The sequence below is a fragment of the Lemur catta genome, chromosome 1 (assembly GCF_020740605.2).
Source record: "Lemur catta isolate mLemCat1 chromosome 1, mLemCat1.pri, whole genome shotgun sequence".
NCBI lineage: Eukaryota > Metazoa > Chordata > Mammalia > Primates > Lemuridae > Lemur > Lemur catta.
The window spans coordinates 229,710,472-229,732,858 of NC_059128.1; the positions used below are offsets into that span (position 1 = coordinate 229,710,472).

The 22,387-nt window shown below is 34.6% G+C and overlaps 1 protein-coding gene across 10 annotated transcripts in view; it reads left to right on the forward strand.

Moving 5' to 3' along the window:
- ZBTB20 (zinc finger and BTB domain containing 20) overlaps positions 1-22,387 on the forward strand; it is a 762,522-nt gene that overhangs the window by 357,416 nt on the left and 382,719 nt on the right. The window contains exon 1 of one of the 10 annotated variants that reach the window (XM_045540234.1): positions 9,938-10,065. The exons of the other annotated variants lie outside the window; for them this stretch is intronic. The gene's annotated coding sequence lies outside the window, so the exon portion shown is untranslated. Of the gene's footprint in view, positions 1-9,937; positions 10,066-22,387 lie in introns of those variants that run through there. 10 annotated transcript variants of the gene reach the window in all.

A 22,387-nucleotide genomic window follows, 5' to 3' on the forward strand; every position in this document is an offset into this window, starting at 1 on the left:
TGCGTGGATCATTATCAGAGGAAAATACAGAAAGAATAAACTGAACTCTGCCAGACTATAAGTTTTCACTGTTTAAATGACTTATCACTCTTTGTTGCTTAATGAAAATTATTCAAGTAAAAGAAAATAATAATGGAAGCAAAGGACTGAAGTGTTTGGTTTGAAGATTCTAAGTAAAAAATGTGTGTGTGTCATGTATACATAATAATTTTTAAAAGCAACAAATATTTTCAGAATGGCACTCTTTAGCAGGCTGATTAAGCCAAGGATTTTTAGGGGGTTATAGTGTAAAGACTGAACACAAAGGTTTTAAAACAGCTACATTTGGCTTTCAGAACTGAAGGATGTCAATCAGACCGAATTAATGATCTGGTGCTGAAAATACCTATGTCCAATTTCATATATATCTTCTCATAATGTAAATTTAATTTTATACTTCACTAAATTGTAGCAATGCAAATAATCAAGTAAATCTAGCAGCCAAAAGAATATGAAATATCTCTATTATTTTAGGAGGTTAGTTTTTACTTTTGATTTTGGGTATGTGTTATCTATACCAAATACACATACACATTTTTGCTTTGTTTATTTGTGACACCTTGCTCCAATAAGGGAATTAAAATTTTGACAAAGAAAAATAAGTAGGTAATATAGCAAAATACATAAATTAGAAGTGAGATGGATAAAATAAAATAATAAAGCTAAGGATATAAAAACAAATTTAAGAATGAGGTCAGCACACAAGCTATGTTCAGTGAAATGCTATACATTTGCCTTTAAACTTTCTTGCAGCCAAGTTGAAGAGAACAAACAGCATGTTATGCAACTTATAACATCTATTAGAATAGTAAAATAATTTCTATTATTTGTCACTAAAGCTTTTGAAACATGATAGACTCTGAGCTTTAGAGAAGTTAATGCTAAGACAACTTGCATTGAAAATAATTATAGGCTGCAGAGACCTAAAGGTCAGGTCACAAGCAGAAGCAGTACCTTCCCTGGGACATGGATGTGGAAGTGGACCAGAGGAACCCTTTATAATCCTAGGGCATAAGTTTCTGGAAAAAAAAAAAAAGGCACGATTAGTGCAGTTATGTTGGCAAGCCAAAATCTTGTGGAAAATAGGGAGTTAGGAGAATTCTAAAAATTATTTCTTATAAATAAATACATATAATTTTAATGGCAAATCAAAGAATTAGAAGACATCCACTTTTATCATAACCATTAATGTTCACTATCAAATAAAACTTTTGAATCAACCTTGTTTCTCTAAATTGTTCATAAAACTTTGCTGTACTTCTGCCATTCTTCTTCCACTTTTGCTTTAAGCAAATTGTCAGTCTTTTGGAAGTTTTAAAAAGAAATTAATAAATGCAAAATGCTTTAACAATAAAACATCTATGTGATAGTAATAATAATAGGAATAATAATAAAAATGGAAAATCTGGTAATCACACAGAAATTAAATCAGATGACTCTCATAGGCTTTAGAGAATAAGAATTTTAAAATACAAATACATAAAACTCATACTTTTACCTTCTAATCTATTCCTTGAACCATGAAATATTGTACAGGTTAGGAATTTTTCTTACTATATCCTATTTTATTAAAAAATAGTTGGTCTTAGGATGTAGAATAGAGCTCGTAAGAAAGTTTAGAAAATGTATTTTTTAAAGGTTTAATTCCCACTGGATCACATTTATGGCTTGAAATTGAATATTTCTTGCCTGCATGGACCACCTTGATTCATTTTCAAAAGCCTAGTAAACTGCCTAGTCTTTTCACAGGTAATTTAGATAAGTTAAGTCACGTTTAATATACTAGTCTTCTCGTCATATATAAAAGGTGAAGCATAAAGATTTGTCTTCATATTTCTTGATAGCCTAATCCATAATAAGTAGTCCAAGGACCACCTATATCAGGATTCCTTATATCAGGATTACCTGGGGTGCTTGTTAAAATGGAGATTTCCTAAACCCCATCCCGAAATTTCTGAATCAGAAGCTCTGAGAACGGTGCCTGGGGATATGCAGTTTGGGAAACTACCCAAGTTAGTTGTGTGCAATAAAGCTTAAAATCCACTGCTTTAAAATTGTGACTTTAAAATTTGTAGTATATGAACATAAATTAGGATTTCCTTACCACAGTTGGTGAGGGTTTATTATACTGTATTAAGCTAACTAAAACATTAATTAATATTCAATAATATGTGATGACTGTCTCCTAATAAGTCTGGAAAGATTTAGCTTAGAAAAATACTCTGAATTTGTTTGAACCCTTTAAGCCATATCTCACCATTTTAGAAAATATTCTTTCATTTTTTAAGTTGTCATTTATTAAGAACTACTATATGCTAAGTCATATGTTAGGTTTGGGTACTAAAGATACAAAGACAAATAAAGGGAGTCAGTCTCTTGTTGAAAAAAACTCATAACTAGAATAATTATATTATTACAAGGATATTATCCATATAAATAACTATGAATTGCCACATAATCTCCTCTTTGAGTAAAACTTATATATTGTATTATATCACTGTAAGTATACATTTGTTGATAACAATTTTATATAGTAGGATCCTACTATAATTTGGAAGAAGCAAAACATGTAATAAGAAACCCCTGTAGGATCCTCCTCTTCCTCTCAGTGGGAGACTCTATCTCCCAAAGCTGAGATGGGAAGTATCATGGGGGTCTCTTGATTCCATTTCTCTCATCATCAGTTGGTGATTTGTCACCAGGATCCTTTCTGGGAGGAGGAGAGAAATGTGTGAGTGAGTGAGTGCACTATAAAAAATGAGAATTTGCATGTCTCTTTCCCCTGCCCCTCTGGTGGCTCAACTGTCCTATGAAAGATACTGGAGCTTAAATGGCAGCAGCCTCCCTAGGTGGCAGATGAGGAACATTATGACGGGGCCACTGGAACTCTGCTCCACAAGTTATAGAGAAATTAGGTACTAAATTAGGTACAGGCTAGAAAGGACGCATTGCACATTAAGGAATTAATTAGGCAGCTAGTCTGAGGAATAGGATAAGAGCTTGCAATTTCATTGATGATTTATGTTTTCCTAGAAAAGTTTCATGGACACTCTGCCCCTTTGTTATTTCCATAACAATATAAGAAATATTGTGGGAACTCCTATATGTTCTTTTTTCTTTCTTTTCCTTCTTTTCAACATATACTTATTGAGAATTTAGTGGCTTGCCCTCTGCTAGTCATGACACTAGCTAGGGATACAATGGTGATGAGGATAAAGGTTCTACTTTCATGAAGTTTATATTACAATGGGGTAGGAAGGGAATAAAATTACAAAATATAAAAAATATAAATTAATATGATTATAAAAATAATGTTTCATTTTTGAGACAATTGCTCCCTGTGTTCCTCATGTCTTCTAATTATCCTCATATTATTTCACTCTGTGTGTGTGTGTGTATTCATTCCTTGATGCATTTTGTAAAGTCCTCCAGAAAACAGACCAGTCAACTCAGGACACCCCTTGTGGGAAACTCCTTTCTGTAGGGACTTACATATAAAGGGAGAAACAAGGCATCTGAAAGGACCAAAAGTATACATAGTCAGCCATAAAATTATTCTTTTTCATCTTTTATGATTGTTCTAGTGTATGTATGTTTGGGGGGTTTTTACTGAACTGAGTGGAAGGCACTCAGGATGCTTAGAGGTCTAAAAAGTAGATAAGATATGGGATCATGTTAAAGGGACTTAACATAAAGTAGAGAAGACTGGTAATTAACAGTGGTATATGGCCTTGGTAAGAGTCTGTGGAAGACAGAGTGAGGAGTACTATCCTAGTAAAGGTCAGAGAGTAGAGCAACAGGAATGGCTTCCCAGAGGGAGTCCTGTTTTAACTAAGAATCTAATAGTAAAACAAAGTGAAATTTTTTAAGCAACGCTCTGAATTTCCCCTTGATCACCTAAGTAATATGTGCCCATGGTGAAAATATTTTAGACAGTAGGAAAAAGTTTTTTTTTTTTTTTTAAAAAAAGGGAAAACCATCTGTTAACTCACAACTTAGAGAAACCATTGTTAACATTCATCAGATACTTTTTTGAGCATGTATTATGTTCTAGGGTTATGCCAACCAGGCCCAGCTTCTCCGAAGGGAGTATTTTAATTGGCAGACAGTGTGAATAGCAGAAACTCAAACTTTCTTTTTAACTGTCGTCAGATTTGGGCTTGCAGACTACATGGGCCCCAACCCTAGTGATGTAGATGAAACAGCACAAATGCAGTATTCCCGTGAACAAATACCATAGCATCTGTCATAACCCCCACTTAGAGTAGATATGAAAGTCGGACTCCTTGAGTTCAAATCCTGCCTTTACCTCTTTTAGATCTGTGTGATCTTAGCCAAGTTATTGGACTTCTGTGTCTCAGTGTACTTCTCTGTTAAATTGAATTACTAACAGTATTTACCTCATGTAGTATTCTGAGAAATGAATAAGATGATGAATGTAAAGTGCTAATCACTATACTTGGCATATAGTATTCAATAAATTTTATCATTATTATGATGATCACTATTATTATTATCACTATTACAATTATTTATATTACCAGGGATACTTGCTGGAAGTATATTGTTTGCAGTACATCTGTATTATCACTACTGACAAAACAACTCAAAACATATTTCCTACTGAGGGTGGGTCAGAGATATTATCTTTGCAACACACATTAAGAATCTGGGTTTTATAGATGAAAATTATAATATGATTTAGCTCAGTAGATAAATGATATTATGCAGGCTGAATTTCTGTTTCTAGGTTTTATGTCTAAATCTGTGTAAATGCCCTTCATGTTACATATTTTGTTTCAACAATTTGTGATTAGGTTTATTTTATTAAAAGAAACTTTTAAATCGAAAGCCCTAATGTTTTTGAGATAGTGCCACTTTTCTTTATACCATCAGTGATAGAGAAGGATTAGAAATACCTAAAGGGGCATCTTTAGGAAGGAGAAGATTCTAATTGTCAGATCTGTGATTTAGCATAACAGTGAACAAAGATAATTGTTCTAGTGGGTGCCACATAGTAGATGCCTAAAGAATATTTACTGAATTGAATTATATTTTGTAAGAAAAAGCACGAACATCAATCTGGATGTTAGGTGGAAGTGAAACAATTTTAAGAGAATGAATGAAATAACAATGTAGTCAAAAATAAAAGTGGTTGTGTGGAATCTTGACAACATATTACGTTAACTTCTTAAAACTGTAGACTGCTTCAGTATGAAAAGCAGAATTACAAACGGTCCCTGACTTACAGTGGTTCAACTTATGACTTTTCAAATTTATTATGAGTGTACAGGGATATAACACCATCATAAGTCAAGGTGCATCTGTATACAGTGAAAAGAAGGTGGACTCTGTAGTTGCAGAGTGACTCTGTTGGTTATCACCTCTACAGTTTACAAACTATATGATCCTGGACAAGTTACTTTTTGTGTCTAGGTCCTCAAATGGAAAATGAAGCAATAATATCCTCATTGCATCATGTGTGTGTATAGTCCCTAGCAGAGTTCTTTGAACATACTGAGTACTCAATAAATTATATCCTTTAACAACAGAAATAACCACAACAATAATAAGACATAAAAGCCCTGTATATAATAGCCATAAACTCATTAATATATTATATATGATTTATATATATATATTGATTTATAAATAACACTTGAAATTGCTTTGCTTAATGTTTGACACTTAGTAGGAACTCTGTGTAAATTCAATTTATTTAAATGCCTTTGTGAAAAGACTGCTTTAGTTATTCTAGTTAAATGAAAATGCAACTCAAAAATCTAAAACTAACTTAATCTTTTGAAAAATGACAATTAAAGCAAAAGCCACCTAAAGATTTGTTATTGAAATGGTCAAATAATTTGGGCTTAATGCAAATAAATATCAGGAACCACACTTTACTTCAAATGGTAGAAAAAGAGAATTAACTTGGAAAACTCTTAGGTGACCCCTAATTTGAACAGTATTAATTGAAAGCATTTTAAAGATCAAAAGGCTATTATTGCTAGTTGCAGTGGTAGCTACATATGGAAAATGGCTGCAGAAATTCACAAGACAAAAATAGTTCATTGCTAAATTCGAAATTCTGTTAATGTCACAAACAGTGGGATGTGAAACACAAATGAATTGTGATGACAGTTGAGTACCAAGCTGCCTATTTTTTCCCCCTGAGAGCTGCCCATATTTGGCTTTATATTTTCCTCAGTCCTGATTTAACCCATCAATATTTGTATTTTCTGCAGCTAGCACCACCTCAGAACATACCACTTAAGCATTTTATTCCCAATTGCTTCTTGACTCCTAGGAATTCTACTCATACTGCCTTTCTTCCCACAGACATGTATTCCTCAATCTTTCTTTACTTCTCACCTTGCAGTCAGAGATTTGAACACTTTTAACCTATAGCCTTATAGGACTCTATATTGTTCTTTACTCTTCCATTTCATTCACGTTTCAAGTGTCATTTCATTCTTCTTCATCTGCAGGCTAGAGCATATTTCTTCTCCATGTTGCTTTGACTTGGGACACTTGCTGTCATCCTGATAATCTGCATTTATTTTCTACTGTAGTTTCTAAAAACCTGGGTTTTTTTAAATGTCACTCTTATCCTTTATGATAGAGGGTCTTTATGATCCTGGATTTGGGGAACAAGACTTATTTTATGAACTGACTAAAGCTCCCTTTTAAATGCAGCAATTCCACATAACCATAAGCTAGCTTGACCTTTGGGAAATGTCATTAAAAAATCTCTAAAGAGTATTGCTAAAATGACCAAATTATTTAGGCTTAATGGATTTTGTAGCATGGATACAAGGCCTACCTCACAGAGCAATAGTCCTGGCTAAAAATATTTTATCTGGATTTTGCTGCCATTTATTGAGTGACCTCTCTGTGCCAAGCATTTTACATTTAATTCTTAAAAATATCTTGTGAGATAGGTACCATTATCTTCATTTAATAGATAAAGAAATCTTGACCTAGAGAGGTTAAATCACTTGTTAAAGGGTAGAGATAGGATATAAACCCAAGGTTCTAAGACTCTAAAGATCATTCTTTCTCCATTACCACATCCTTTTGCCTGGTTATATATTTACATTATTGGTAGTGGAAAAGAAGTTTGCAGTATAATTTAATTGGGGGCACAGCCAATTTCATGAAAGCAAACAAAGTGAGGATGAGATTTTATATTGTTATCATGTTATAGAAATATAATCTCTAGAAGGGAAAAAGCATACAATTATAGGCAACTTCTTTTTCTGTTCTCTTTGGTTGGTTTCGGAGGGAATGTTATTACTAATTTTGAAGAAATGGAGACTTAAAATGGGTGGTTCATATACCAGGGGTTTCTGGCTTCCCATCAAGAGCTTCCTATGACTTGCCCTACTCATTCTCCAGAAATGAAAATCTGGTGATTAATCTCAGCAAATATATCCTGTAGACCTTCTTCCCACCAAGTTTTCTGAAGAATTATTATTATAATAATTTAGTACTTTCACAAAGTGAATACTTAAAAATATTTCAAATCCATTCAGCATCAATCTATATAATAATAATAATCATAATAATCTTATGAGGCATTAATACCACTTTACTTTTATATAGCACTTTATAGTTTACAGTTTGGAAAATATATACTCCCCAGAATAACACGTTATCTTTTCTTCAGGGTGACTGAGAATAGGAATGCATAATTTCTCTATTTTATAGTAGTTTCCACGTACAGTGAAGCAATGGTAAGACTAGCCTACAAATTAAGAAACTTTATTTCCAGAATAATGTTCAGGTCTGGTTTTCCTTTTAGCCGTTATGCTGTTGGACCATTGAGTTTATCAGTTTGTTTGCATCTCAGACCCCAAGACCTTGCTTTGAACAAAGACTGGAGGTCTTGTAGACTAGTTTAGCTTGCAACTTTGCCACAACACATTTACTTCATTTGGATCAGAAACTCTAAAAGGAGTACCTGAAATTTCTCTGGAATTTAGAATGAAATTTTAGCTTAAAAAAAAGTAAAGAAAGAAACTATAACAAAAACCCAGAACCATCTTTGTTCAATTTTCTTCTCTTGAACTCTGGCAGTCACCAATTTTGATGTGTCCTCCCCATTACTTATTACTCTAACTAAGTAGTATAGATATTTTTCTTCTTCACTTTTTGAAGATGCAAAAAGTTTTATTGGGTGTATTTATCAAAAATCACCTGTAAAACTCTGCCCCAAATCCTGTTTTGTTAAACAAATAAGTATTGCCATATTTTACAAATCAGAATACCTTTGGCGATTTTCACCCTTTCTTTTAATCCCAAAGATCTTCCATTTTTATTTTTCTCTTCAAAATATTGGCTCCTAGAAATGAAAGTGAAAATTAACAGCTCTAAAAGATTGACATTTTAAAAGTTAAAGTTTTCTATTCTTATGTTTATTCAAAATTGACTTTCTGACCTATGATTTCTAAAAATGTAAGCATTGCATAGGTAGTAAGACATAATCATAGATAGTTATTGTCAAAAATATGGAAGAAAATTTCACACATATATGTCCCATCTCCTCCCTATCCCTTTATGATTTGTTGACATCAGAAAATATCTTTCCAACACTGGGTATCATTTGTTTGGTGAATTTTAACATTTGCATGAATTGGTGTTCATGTTTATGAAAAATATTGAAGACCACTGCTCTCTTTTTCTTTTTAGCTACACATGGCACAACCTAATACATTTTGAATACAGAGTCAATACGGTTATAATCCCAATCATACCACCTTTAAAAGCAGTGTTTTGCACTATGTTTCTCTGCTCGAATGACTCCACAAAGAAAGAGAAACCAACCGGTGGCTCACACCTATAATCCTAGCACTTTGGGAGGCCAACGTGGGAGGATTCCTTGAGAGCAGTAGTTCGAAACTAGCCTGAGCAAGAGTGAGACCCTGTCTCTACAAAAAATAGAAAAATTAGCCAGGAGTGGTAGCACGTGCCTGTAGTCCCAGCTACTCAGGAGGCTGAGGCAGGAGGATCATGTTAGCCCAGAAGTTTGAGCTTGCAGTGAGCTATGATGACACCCGCTTCTGCACTCTAGCTAGCCTGGCGACAGAGCGAGACCCCATCTCAAAAAAGAAAGAACGAAAGAGAGAGAGAGAGAGAGAGAGAGAGAGAGAGAGAGAGAGAGAGAGAGAGAGAAGGAAGGAAGGAAGGAAAGAAAGAGAGAGAAACCAACCCAAACAAAACCTTCCTTGTAACAAAGTAAAATGAAGCTTACAAAAACTGTTTGGAAAATGATTTGAACAGTGACTAAAAAGCAATTTTTCAAACACTGTTGTAGCCATTTCAAGCTGTGGAGTGGACAGTGCATGAGAAAAATCAATGAAGGGAAAAGATCTCTATCTGTCACAGATGAAACCTAAAAATACCGTTAAGACCAATTCTCTCTTCATGCGTCTATTATCACATTCCAGTAAAAGGTGTTGGAAAAAAATCAGCCAACCTCTACTAGCACGAAGTGTCCAGACAAGCAAGTCTGTAAATAATTAAAAGAATAAACTAGAGTAGAAAAAAGGGAATGGGGGGTGGGGGAAGATTAAACACTTAAAATGTTGAGTGTACCAAAACCAGAAAACTCAGGGAGGGAAGGAACTTGTTCTTCAAAGGAAGATACTTTCCATCCTTCACCAGTAACACGGAACTGATAGGCTGATAATAGAAGCCCTTTGGGTAGAGGTGGTGGGAAGAACACTGTCTTCACAAAGGCTTCACTGGGTGTTCAATTGTCCAGGGCAATCTGAGCAGCATGTCCTTGTTTCTAGAATTGAGTAAACCAAATCAGGATGAACTACACATGGTTTAATAGTTAACTTTTAGAACAAGGGGCAGGGAGATGCTTTTATGCCACAGGCCCAGCATTCATTCCAATCTCATTACTAAAGTCTGTTCTGAGAGCATTTACAGCTTTCCGGAGCGTCTGACTTTGGCTGAATCCTGAAGATGGAAATATAGCTTAATGACCTCTTTGTCCTGGAGTCTGTCTTAATACAGGTGAATCTTTGCGATAAATCATGCTCTAGAATCCAAAGTATTGTTATCATCAGTATTATGATTATTATTAGTCCCTTCTTATGTTGGTAGTTCTCTTTCCATTTTCCTATTCTAGAAATAAGTGAAAGTTTTGTGAATACACAGAGTTGCTTTCTCTGAGTTTCTCTGAAAAAGTTTATGTCTTCTTCCAAGTTGGAAATTTGAGATATTGTGAAATGTAGTTGGATGTGCAAGTCCAATCCTGCTTTTTAAAGACCAGAGACAGAAAAGATTCTAGAAACAATCCTTTATTTGACAGAGGGACAGAACAAAGGAGGGGAGAGAATTGTATCTTTTGGCCGATTCCATCTTACAGTTCTCTGTGTTTTTTGGCGAGCGATCTTTTTATCCCGACCTCTGCTTTCTCAGATCCCTAATCACACTCTTCCCCTGGGGCTAAGAGAATCTAACCCTTAGCATCTCCTCCGTCTTTTCAAAAGGATAGTAACCATGGGCTAGGATTTAGCACACCTAATGAAAAGCATTAGATTATAAACCAATATTAAGGGAAAAATAATAAAGAAATGGAGGGCAAATTCATGGTAAGCACTGAGTTCATGGAACGGTTGGAAGAGTCTGGTACGGAGTTGGTGTTGTAGCTTAACTAAACAGCAGCATTAACAGCAAAAATCATACTTCCAACTCCCTTTTTCCTTGTTCCATTAAAAAAACAACCCACCACTATAAAAAACAGTCCAGCAAACAGAAAGAGCACATGTCTGTATTTTTGGTGTATGAACCGGATATCTTCATTGCAGTTCCTCTGCCACATCTTAGTAAAGTTATTTATCCCCAATGTTTTACAAAGATAACTTTTGTGCGTGTCTGTATTACTGTTCTAATAGTATTACTATTGTCTCTTATTCATCTCTCTTATTTGAGCTCATTTCTTCATGTACACCGAGAGACTCTCTTTCTAGCCTTTTTTTTTTGTACACATTCCCCATTTCACTAGGGCAAATGAATGCTTTTCTATATAATGCTTTTTAAAGTGAGAAGATAGCAAGAATAGATTTTGAACAATATTTTACCAGTATTTTTACCAGTATTATTGAAAAATTAGCTACTGTATATTCTATATACACACAGCACCTGCATAAAATGCAGGTTTTAATCATGTCTGATCTCTTCTGCATTTATATGGTGACTATTGCTATACCACCTAAGCACTTTATCTTATTTCCTCTTATTATTATTTACCACCTGATCATTCCAAAGTGCTTTTTGCAATCAGAGAATTTCATTAACAACCCATTCCCTTGCTCTTTGTTTTTCAGCACCATTGCATGTAAAAGTATCAAGCATCTCAGTAGCTATATCAGATAAATTACAGTAGAAAGAGTGCTTCTGATAGGAGGGTGGGGTGGAAAACATCACAAAGCATCTTCTAAAATCCAGTTTATGTTTTGTAGTATCCAGATAATGTTACAGAAGTCTATATATTTAAGTGAAAACTCAACTACTAGGTAAGCACTTCTATTTGTCATGGTTTCCATCATTGCAGTAATCAGAAGTGTGAGGTAAGGAAGAGGAATACTGTCTGTGCTTCACATGTAGAGAGGTCTAGGCCATTGCACCTTGTCACTGTAAAAAGCTTGTGATTCCTATTGACTCTTGAGCTGCCTTTAGCCCAGACCTATAGAAGTCAATCCATTTTAAAATCCGAAAAGCTACTGTTATATTTTTTAAGCTAAGAGGATAGAAACTTGTTTATTAAAAGGTTCATTGTGATTATAGATGAAAGTGCGTGGTTGGTGCCTTAACAGTTTGAATTAAAATCAAGTTCATACCAAGGTTTTCTTCTCAGCTCTACTCCTTGCTTTCTCTTTGACTCCAAGCTAATTGCATAACCTCTGGTTGACTTGTGCCTCGTCTACACATTCAAAGTGAAATTCAGAAAATGAGGTTATTATCTAACTAATGTAGGCAGTAACATTATTTCTCTAAATATTTCCGTGGGAGAATTTGAGATTTCTGATTTAAGGAGATGGTAATAAAATCTAATAATTTTATGCACGGCCTTCTTTTGTCCTTAGACAACCACCCTGTGGAAGTGGCTGCATCAGAATCCCCTGGAGGTGATCAGCATCCTTTGGAGGGCTTGCTAAAAACACAGATCACTGCCCCTCCCCCACCAAGTTGCTGAGTCTGAGTCTGGATAGGGACTGATAATTTCATTTCTGATAAATTCCTAGATGATGCTGATGATGGCCACACTTTTTGAATCACTGTCCTAAGGGAGATGTAGCTTAAGTATAAAAAAGGAAATAAGGGGTCAGAGTGGCCACAAGTCATGACAGTAAAGTGACAGAGTATAGAAACAAATGTAGGCCTTGTGACTTCAGATTTTACTGTTTGCTACTACAGATATTTTCTCATCACTTCGACTTGAGGCATTTTCACTTTACTTTTATGTTTTGAATAGCTGTCAATTGCCTTGAGATCCTTAATGAAACGGCGTTATAAAGAGTGATAGGTGTATCTTTTCCTCTTAGATTGAGTAGCCACTCTGATTGGATTTTTGAAAAAAGAGGAGGAGACTATTCAAAATTTTAGTGATTAGTTTTGTTATAAATGTTTTTTAAAGCCAGCCTTATACTTTTGGGGATAAGAGTAATAAATGTAATTCTTCTTTGGGTTCAATCATGGTCTGTAGATGGATATGAACAGGTTTCTGTTTGATGAACTTATGACCCTATTCTGCTGTGACAATGCTTTGTAAAACATTTCCACATGTATCTTACATCTCAGAATAGTCACATTAAAAGAATGTGGCTAGGTAAACATGGTGGGACAAGGGAAATGCCATGGCAAAGAAACTGAGGACACTTGGGCTCTAGTGCTACTTCACCTCTTGGCATATAGGTCTGCTGACATTCGTGGGAGGCTTGGTGCAATTGTTCTTTACCCAAGCTGTATGTTGCAGTCATCCAGGAAAGCACTGAAACAAACACTCATGGCTGAGCCCATGTACAAGAAATTCTGATTTAATTGTTCTGGGGGAGGTTCTGAGTATCAGGAGTTTGTAAAAGCTTTCCAGGTGATTTGAATGTTTAACTAGGGTTAAGAAGCCCTGGCCTCGTGTGTAAGAGCCTAAGTTTTGAAATCAGAGATATGAGTTCGTATCTTGGCTTTTCTACTTAGTTACTATGTAACCTTGGACAACTTAATTTCTGTCAGCTTTAGTTTTTCTCATATGTAACATGCAAATAATAATACTCATCTTAAAAGAGATTTGTGAGAATTAAATTAAATGATACATTTAAATGTTCGACATAATATCTGGCTTGTGGTATGGATCTGTTACATATTAGCTGCTTTATTGTTATAACGTACCTTGGTTTCCTTATCTGTAAAGTGAGGGGAGCACTTTAATTTATGAAAGGAAGGACAAATATCTTGGGATTCTCTGTAGATACTTGTTTGTCTCCTCATCCACAGTAACCTACCTGCTTCCATTTTTGCCCTTCTTACTTCCTACATATGTGTATTTTGTTAGGTGCAATCTGTGACAGACTCAGCCTTTATTATGATATTTTACCAACAATTAGTACTGTAATAATAATTTTAAAAAATTACTGTTCTGTCCTCTTTTTTCCCACCAAGAATGGAAACTTGAAAATTACAACAAATCTACCGAAATTCTCCTATGGGATCATAGAGATATGATGGATAATTGACATGTAGGTTTAAAAAATAAAAGGCAGAGCTTTGTAAACATATCTAAAAACTAACATGTCCCTTAACTTGATTGCTATTTTTCTGCCATCATCCACTCTAAAAATCCAATCATTGGTAGAGTTCATCCTAGAGAAGGAAGAGTGCTCACACCCTACTTCTTGACGATAATTGCAATTTGTTATTTCCCTTTCTTTTCCCTGATTTCCTCCTGTAAGTCTCAAAGAAGACTTAGTACACAGATGAGTAGTTACATTTTTAAAAGACAGTTGTGGTTTTATAATCTCATTTGCTTATCTCTACTTATGTTTACTAGGTTATACTTTTCAAACCATTTTATATCACCAACTTTAAAATGTAAGTTCTTTTTGAAAAAGCCCTCTTGTATCTCTCTTAAAGTGAAAATTATGTTTTGGGGTGGACAGAAACGAATTATTTGTTTGCCCAATAAAAGTACAGATAGTTCCATTTTCCTTGACTCATCTCGCAGCGCACGTTAGTCAGGTCACATGCCTATTTGGGAATTTTTGTAGCACTAGGTCACTTGCTGAGCTTTGGGGCACATAAAAGAATATTTGCCTGGCTTTTAAGTTTGTGGATCTTACACTGTGCCTGGCATGGAGATAGGAAGGACATTTTTTTCCATTAAACTTTTTCACTGTGTTTTGAAAGGAAAAGTTGAAACAGAGTACCTACTGAGATTTTAACATGTTCCATGGTGGTAACCACAGGAAATAGGGAAACAGGAAATTTTTGGACAGAAGGAAGCCAAGGAGTCCATCTCAGTCTGTCCTCACCTCTCAGATACCAGTGGGATTCTACAATATTATTTTTATCTAGGTGTATATCTAATGCTTTGTATTTCTATGGTTTTCTTTCTGATAGTAAGAAAATATTGCTATAGAATATCATGAATAAGATTTCTCTCTAAACAGCACTCAGTTCCCTCTTCTGGACAAATCAATGGAAACATTCTTTCAGATGTTAATAAAGCAAAATCATGGGAGTTTTCATTTGGGAAAATCCATTTTGGTATTTAAAAGGATTCTCAAAGGATGTCATGATAGAGCCCATGTAAGCTCTAGTGATAGAGGGGGGAAAAAGTACTTGTTTCACACAAAAATTTATAAACAGAATAATGACATTTTTCTTCATTAAATTTAGGGTGCTTAAAGTCATACACATGCACACACATGCATGTATATCCTTCATCTACTTCTTTTATTCCTACCACCCCTGCCCCAACCTTTGGGGACAAAAAATAAAAAAAATCTAAATCAACTCTCATTTCTGAAAGATCCTATGATGTCATTTAATTGAAAGTGCTTACTGTATATCATTGTTCTTCCCTAAAAATTTAAACATGCACATTTTTATGCATGTGTGTGTGTGTATGTTCTCCCTATCCATAGAAAACATTTTTCAAATAATCTGGTCGGATAGAGCTCTACCGAAAATTTACCAGATCAATAATATTATATCTATGTTAATAGTTTCTATTTTCATCATATAGCAGTTATTATGGATGAGATCCCAGAAACACCACTTCCCCACTGTTATACTTAGTGAAATACAGCTAACCAAATTGTAACTATGGCTATTAGTAACTTTTTGATATACATTTGACGTGGCAGCAGTTATATTTTCTTCCTCATGCCTATGTTAGCACCAAACCTTAAAATGGATTGTGAAAATTCAAAACAGTAAGCATTTTAAAAAACAGCTCTTACCGGGTCAGAAATAGAACCTCACAACACTGGCATTAGCATGCTTATCATTGCCATTTTAAACAGAACCACCCCAGATTACAAAATCTTACACTAACACATTTTTAAAGTTAGGATTTTTCCATAGTCCAGTTTTGAAAGATAAACACTATGCGTATATAGGCATAGATAAAATATCTCATAGATACAGAGCCCATAAAATGGGCTTCTTCTGTGAAGGCAGGGGAAGGTTTGCTCAAGGAGCAAGTTGAAAGGCAGGGTGATATAATGTCAGAATGCCTATGCTCTAGTTCAGACTCTGCCATTGGATGAGTTCACCAAATTAAAGGATTAAACTTCTCTATGCATCAGTTCCCACATCTGACTCAATGTCAACTTACAACCTCCTACATTTTAATAATGATCAAAATAGTTAAGGTTATAAAATTATTTCAAAGTGTTTAATATTATATTCAAATATAGTCTGTTAATAATGGACAAGTTTTAAATGGGAATTGGGACCAAATTGTTTGAAAAATTTCCCTTATTGGAGATTAACTGAGAGGTGTCAAAGCCTCAAAGATTTGCACAGGTTGATAGCAAAGGTACATCCAGGGAGGAGGAGGGCTGGCATAAGCAGGGCCTAGTAATGGTGGACTATGGTTTTTAAACTAATAGGAGAAATAGGAGACACTGAATCTTTGAGTAAGCATATAAAATGATCGAATTTGTTATGTCTCTTGAATTATCTAATATTTGACACGAAGGATGAATGGTAAGGCCCTATCTGACAATGGGAAGCTCTGGTGAGATAGAATGGTTTTGCCATAAGACTGTAGTTCTCAAAATGAATTGCACCACAGGAACTAGCTTAAAGTGCAGATTTGAGGGCCATATCCCTACAGATTCTGATTCCATGGTAGTTTTGGGGTGGCCTGTGATTCTTCATTATAACCAGCTCCCTGGTGATTTGGTGCTGATGTTCATGAGAACACACTATGAATTTTCTGCCATAGCTATTCAGTCCTCTAGCATTCAGGTTATGTGGTTTCTGGTAATGGGCAGAACTGAAGAGATTACTTAGTGTTCTGTAAAACCCCACGGACAGAACATTTTATTTTTTGAATGGAAATCCTATATCTTTGAAATTTTCTCTGTTTGTTCCTACTAAATTGTGTATTTTAGCTTTTAGAAAAGAATACAAATAGATGTGTTTGGTAAGAATGTTTACTTCATTGACACTAGGATCTGTAATAGGGAATCTTCTACAGATTTTGGCATTTTTTTGTCCTCTTTCTGTGCATGTGCCCAGATATCATCATGAAACTAAAATGAATTTTAAAAAATGAATAGTCTATTTAATGTATTTACCACATGTTGTCTGTCATATAAGGAGTATGACATTTGATCTGACCTCTCTAAAATCCTTCAGTCCATAAAGGTAAGCAAGAAACATCCATATTACTAAGAAATTTTTATCATATGAAAGAAAATCTCTCTATCTTATTCCACATATTCAATTCCCTTGTCATTTTACATTATAAATAAATAACAAACCAATTTGGCACATGCCCACCGATTAAAAATAAAAATTGTCAGAATGAGAGGAGAAAGACAAAAATATGAATTATTAATTGTAATATTAAGCAGGCACAAAAAGCCTAACATGAAATAACATCACCTAAAAAGAGATTTTATCAAAATAAAATTGGAATACTGATGTAGTCTTTATTGTACAATTGCACTGTTGTCTTTTTAAGCCATAAAAATGTTTACTATAGATCTAGTGCATTTATATCAAATTTGATGAAAAGATATTTTAATTGTGGCAAATAAAGAAGTTATTTATAGAATAGTAGCATAAAAGGAAAGCTCAATTTTCAAGTCCTACATTAAACTATCATATTGACCTGGTGGGTGTAGTCACTGTAAAATCATATGCTTGCATCTTGTTGTTTTTCAAATACTCACTATTGGAAAAAGCAAAGACAATTAGCAGAAAGGGTGATATTTTCTTTTTAATTATCATTTTAAGATGATTTTAGAAGTTTACATGGTTCATCTTAAAATGAGAATGAATGTAGGGTTATTTTTTTACATAGACATTTAAAATAAATATATATATATTGAATACTGATTTATAACTAAATAAAGGTTTGCAGCACAGTAGAGTGATTTCTTCTCAAGAAAGGAAGGTATCAGGGCTTTACTGAAAGTATTTCCACCTTGTCTTCCTAAAATAGAATTACCCAACATTTGTGACTGACTTGATTTTCCTTTTCCTAAAGAGGCTAGCCTTTTGGTTTTGGTAATTTAAATGTTTTATTTCTGGTAGTGATTCATTTGTTTCATGAAATGTCTTAAAATTTCATTTGGAAACAAAGGCAATTCTGAAAAAATTTCTCACATTTTGAATAATCTCATAGAAGTTATCCACATAGATTATGAGAAAAATTCTTCACTTGCTAGTCCCATGAATAGCAATTTTGGTTCTGTTTAGTAGTATTTTTATTTTAACACTATAGAAAGCTTTTTTGACTTGTGTTGTTTGCTTGTTCCATTTCAGTTGGTTTTGTTCATCCTGTCTTGATAGTTTATTCTCTCAAGCGTGATGTTACATTACCATCTCAATTTCCTTGGCAGTATTTTTGTTTTTGTTTTTAAGTGAATTTAGTGCTCATGAAAGTTGACGTAGGTCCATATCCAGAAAAAAGGCAAAAAGTTATACATCTGCATTTATCTTTACAGTAAACCATTTTGTTATTATTACCTACATGAAATATTTTAAATTCTTAGAGTCCTATTTAAAAAAAAACAAAACAAAAAGAAATTGTATTATAGAATACCCTAGCCCTATGTCTGTCAACATGGGTTCTTGTTTTAATTTATCTTGTCCATGAATTTCTAACTTTGGTTCTTAAAAATATATCATCTTCTTGCTATTCTTAATCATCCCCCAGCATTTCTTAAGCACCCCATCTATAGTGGTATGCACCTGTCCCCCAATGCAGGTTATGCAATAAAGAAATCAAATGCACTAAAAACTTCCATTTATTTTCTTTCTCATTATTTTATTATTTGTAATTTCCATTTGATCAGAGAATATCAGTCCTTTTAGTATTACTGTCTTGTCTAAATTTTCATCCTGAAGTGACTTTCCTGGCTCCTGTAGTCTTCAGAGGCTGTTCATTAAGCTTGGGCTTCCCTTGTAAATCATCTAAGTTTCATGGCCTTCCAATTCTTTTTCTTTTGTTTTTTGGGGTTCACTGATTCCCACTATGTACAGCCATTTCACAGCTGTTGCCATCAGCTGCTCTCCTTTGTTGTTATTTACTTTTAATAGCATCCTTTTATGTCCAATTTTGATGACCATTAGTCCCAATAAATTCTTATAATGTTTAGTTCTTCCTTGAGTTTTACTTTTTAAATCACTGAGTAGGAACAAGAAAATAACACATGCAGTGGCAGAAAACCAAATGCAGAACTACCAAAATGAACCCCTGCAATTCTGTCTGATGAGTCAGGTAGAGGTGAAAAGATATTAGCCAGAGAACATTCTAGAATCAAAGAAAATGAACCCTCACTAGAGCATCATTTGAGAGGCGAAGAACGTACAGTCAATAAATTATGAATAAAATCAGTTCATAGAAAAAAATAACCAGAAGAAAACAACTGTCTTTTGATATTTAAAAAATTTAAAAATTACAGTTAACATTTATTGAGAACTGTTTATGTGCTAGGCAACATGCTAAGCAACATTCATTCATCATTTTATTTATTCATCTACGTCTTACTGTAAATCCATGATAATAAATATTCTATTATTTCCTCCATTTCACAGAAGTGAAAACTGAGGCTGTTTAAGTAATTTGCATTAGGCCATACAGTAAGGAATGTAGGGCCAGAATGGAAACTCAGATGCATTCTTAGATTTTACACTGTGATAGCTTTCCAATGATAGACAGCCTTTGAAAAATAAACAAATACATACATAATTGTGGTTTGACTATGCTATATAAAGATCATGAAAGACCTCATTCAATCAAGTCTTGACTTATACTTAGGTGTTATAAATGCCTGGAACATTACCATCTAGAGTGTAGCTCCAATTTGGAAAATGGATCTTTTCTCAAGGTTGGTTGTTTCATTCTCTGCAGTGGTGAAAGTTGTTTTTGGCTCACTCTTTTCCTAATGATAGGTAATGGTTGATTAATGTTAGGAAAAATTCCTCTGACATCCTTTGATATAATATATTTTGAGTAAATGAAAAATAAATGAGTGTGTCCATAAATTACATAATTCATATAAGCAATGTGAGCTTCTTAGATACAGAGGTTTCCATTGACTTATTTCTTGGTTACCACTGGTTAAATTGTAAACTAATATCTTAAATTCTTATAATCTGGTACTTTAAGAGTTTCTGATAAATTTCATACACTAGAAAAGTTTAAGACCAGGTGACCTCTTCTGACGTGTGATGGTTTCATGATAAATAAGCTATTCCTCAGTATGAAAATATCATCCTTCTTAAGCATGATGGAATAGTAGCTTGTATGTGAAATCTAGTTTGGGTCCAGCACATCTGCTGTATACAGTGGTCCAAGCCAGCAAGTTGATAAATACAGAAACTGAGAAGCCTGGACCCAAAAGTATGAGTATCATACTGCCTTGAGTTAGAGGGGTCATACAGATTATTTGATCCAGAGATTTTTTTCACATTTCCTTTAAACAATCAGAATCCTCTTTTCAAACTAAATCTTATTGGAAACTTTACATGTGAAATAATGAGTAATATTTTATTAAAATAAACTCATTCTATAAAATCAAATTATTTATAATACTGAATATTATAAAGTCAACCAATAAGAATATAATAGTAAATATACAGAAGAGTAGAAACTCGGGATTGGATTATTATATTGCATTCAGCATTCAGTGTATTTTAGTATGAGAAATTCAGCAGGTCCTCAAATGGCATCTTTTTGTTATAACATTGATGAGGAAAAAAAATTTGATTCCCAGCTGAGCCACTGTCTGTGTGGGGTTTGCATGTTCTCGCCATGTCTGCATGGATTGTCTCTTGGTATTTGATTTTCTCCCCATCCCAAAGGTGTTCACATTAGATTCATTGGCGTGTCTAAATTGTTCCAGCCTGAGTGAGTATAGGTGTGTGTGTGAGTGGACCATGCCATGGAAAGACTTCCTATCCAGGGTGGTTCCCTCCATGCTTCTACTTCTGCCTCTACATGATGATGTTGATAGCAAAAGCAATCCAATGTATATCAATACATCATGTTGTACACTGACTATATACAAGGTTTAAAAAGCAATCCTGTGAAAAATTTAGGCTTTCAGTTTCTGGAGCTCCCCAGATGAAGGAGAGAGAGAGGGCTTAGAGGTAGAGGTGGAAAAGGGTAGTTAAATGCTAGCGTAGAAGAAAAAATCATTTACATCAGCGGTCCCCAACCTTTTTGCCACCAGGGACTGGTTTCCTGGAAGACAGTTTGTCCAAGGACTGGTGGTGGGGCAGGGTGGTTTCGAGATGATTCAAGTGCATTATATTCATTGTGCAGTCAAACCTCTCTGCTAATGGTAATCTGTATTGGCAGCCACTCCCCAGCTCTAGCATCACTGCCTCAGCTCCACCTCCGATCATCAGGCATTAGATTCTCATAAGGAGCCACAACCTAGATCCCTTGTGTGCATGTGCAGTTCATAATAGGGTTTGTACTCCTGCGAGAATCTAATGCTGCAGCTGATCTGACTGGAGGAGGAGCTTATATGGTAATGTAAGTGATGGGAAGTGGCTGTAAATACAGATGAAACTTCCTTGCTCACCTGCTGCTCACCTCCTGCTGTGCCACAGACTGATAAGGTTCATGGCCTGGGGACTGCAGATTTACAAGACAGAATCAAGATAGTTCTGGCATCTTCTCTAGCTTTCAAGTCTACAAAAGAGTAACCAAAAATCAGAATTGACTTTTATGGGCCACAAATGAAAAATCAGGTCCAAAGAGAGAATGTGGTATAAACTGTGACACCAACCAAATCACATCAGAGCAAAAACTAGAAAAACTTGTGTAAAACCAGGAATACTCTGCAGCTTTTCAGCCTTCTGTCAGATTTTCAGTATCCAGGTAGGCTTAGCCATTAGGAAACTACCTATTATGAAAGTCAAGCCTTACTGAGCCTCTTACGTGATGAGCCAGTGAGAAAATGAAAGCAAATATAGTATGCTGTGAATCTACAAAACTCAAACTAAGTCTGTTTTTATAAATGAATAACATTTCCTACTAACTTATTTGGAAAAATCATTTTTATAATATATGTGTTTACATAAAACCAATAAAATGTCTTGTGTGTGTTGGAACATTTCACTTTTATGCCTGGTAGACCATTTACATTACCTCCTCTTCAGTGTCTGTTGGAACATTTATTTTATATTCTCTATTTCATTCCTGTTGGAGCATTTATGTATGATTTGTTTGTTACTTTTATCTGTTGATCTTGCCCTCCCCATATGCTCATGTCTGACTGGCCTAGTTTCCCACATTCAGTATGTGATCTCTAGCCCTTCTTAGATATTAATTAGTATAATTGAATTCCCTTCAGTATTTCTAACCTCAGGCACCTGAATCTCAGTGTTTTTATTAGGACTGATTTGTGCATTTAAAGTCCACCCTGCCTGCCCATCCCCCATCGCCCAAACAACTTTCTTGATTAGGTAAAAGTTATGGGATGTGCTTGCTTCAGAGAAAGTCTTTCTGGGAAAATAAAAGCATTATATATCACAACCTTTCTCAGTTAAAGGATGAAAAATACAAAACTGTCTTGAATCTTTGGCAAAGGAAATCATCTACAGTGAATAAGAAAAGACATAACCCTCTTCAGGTGCAACG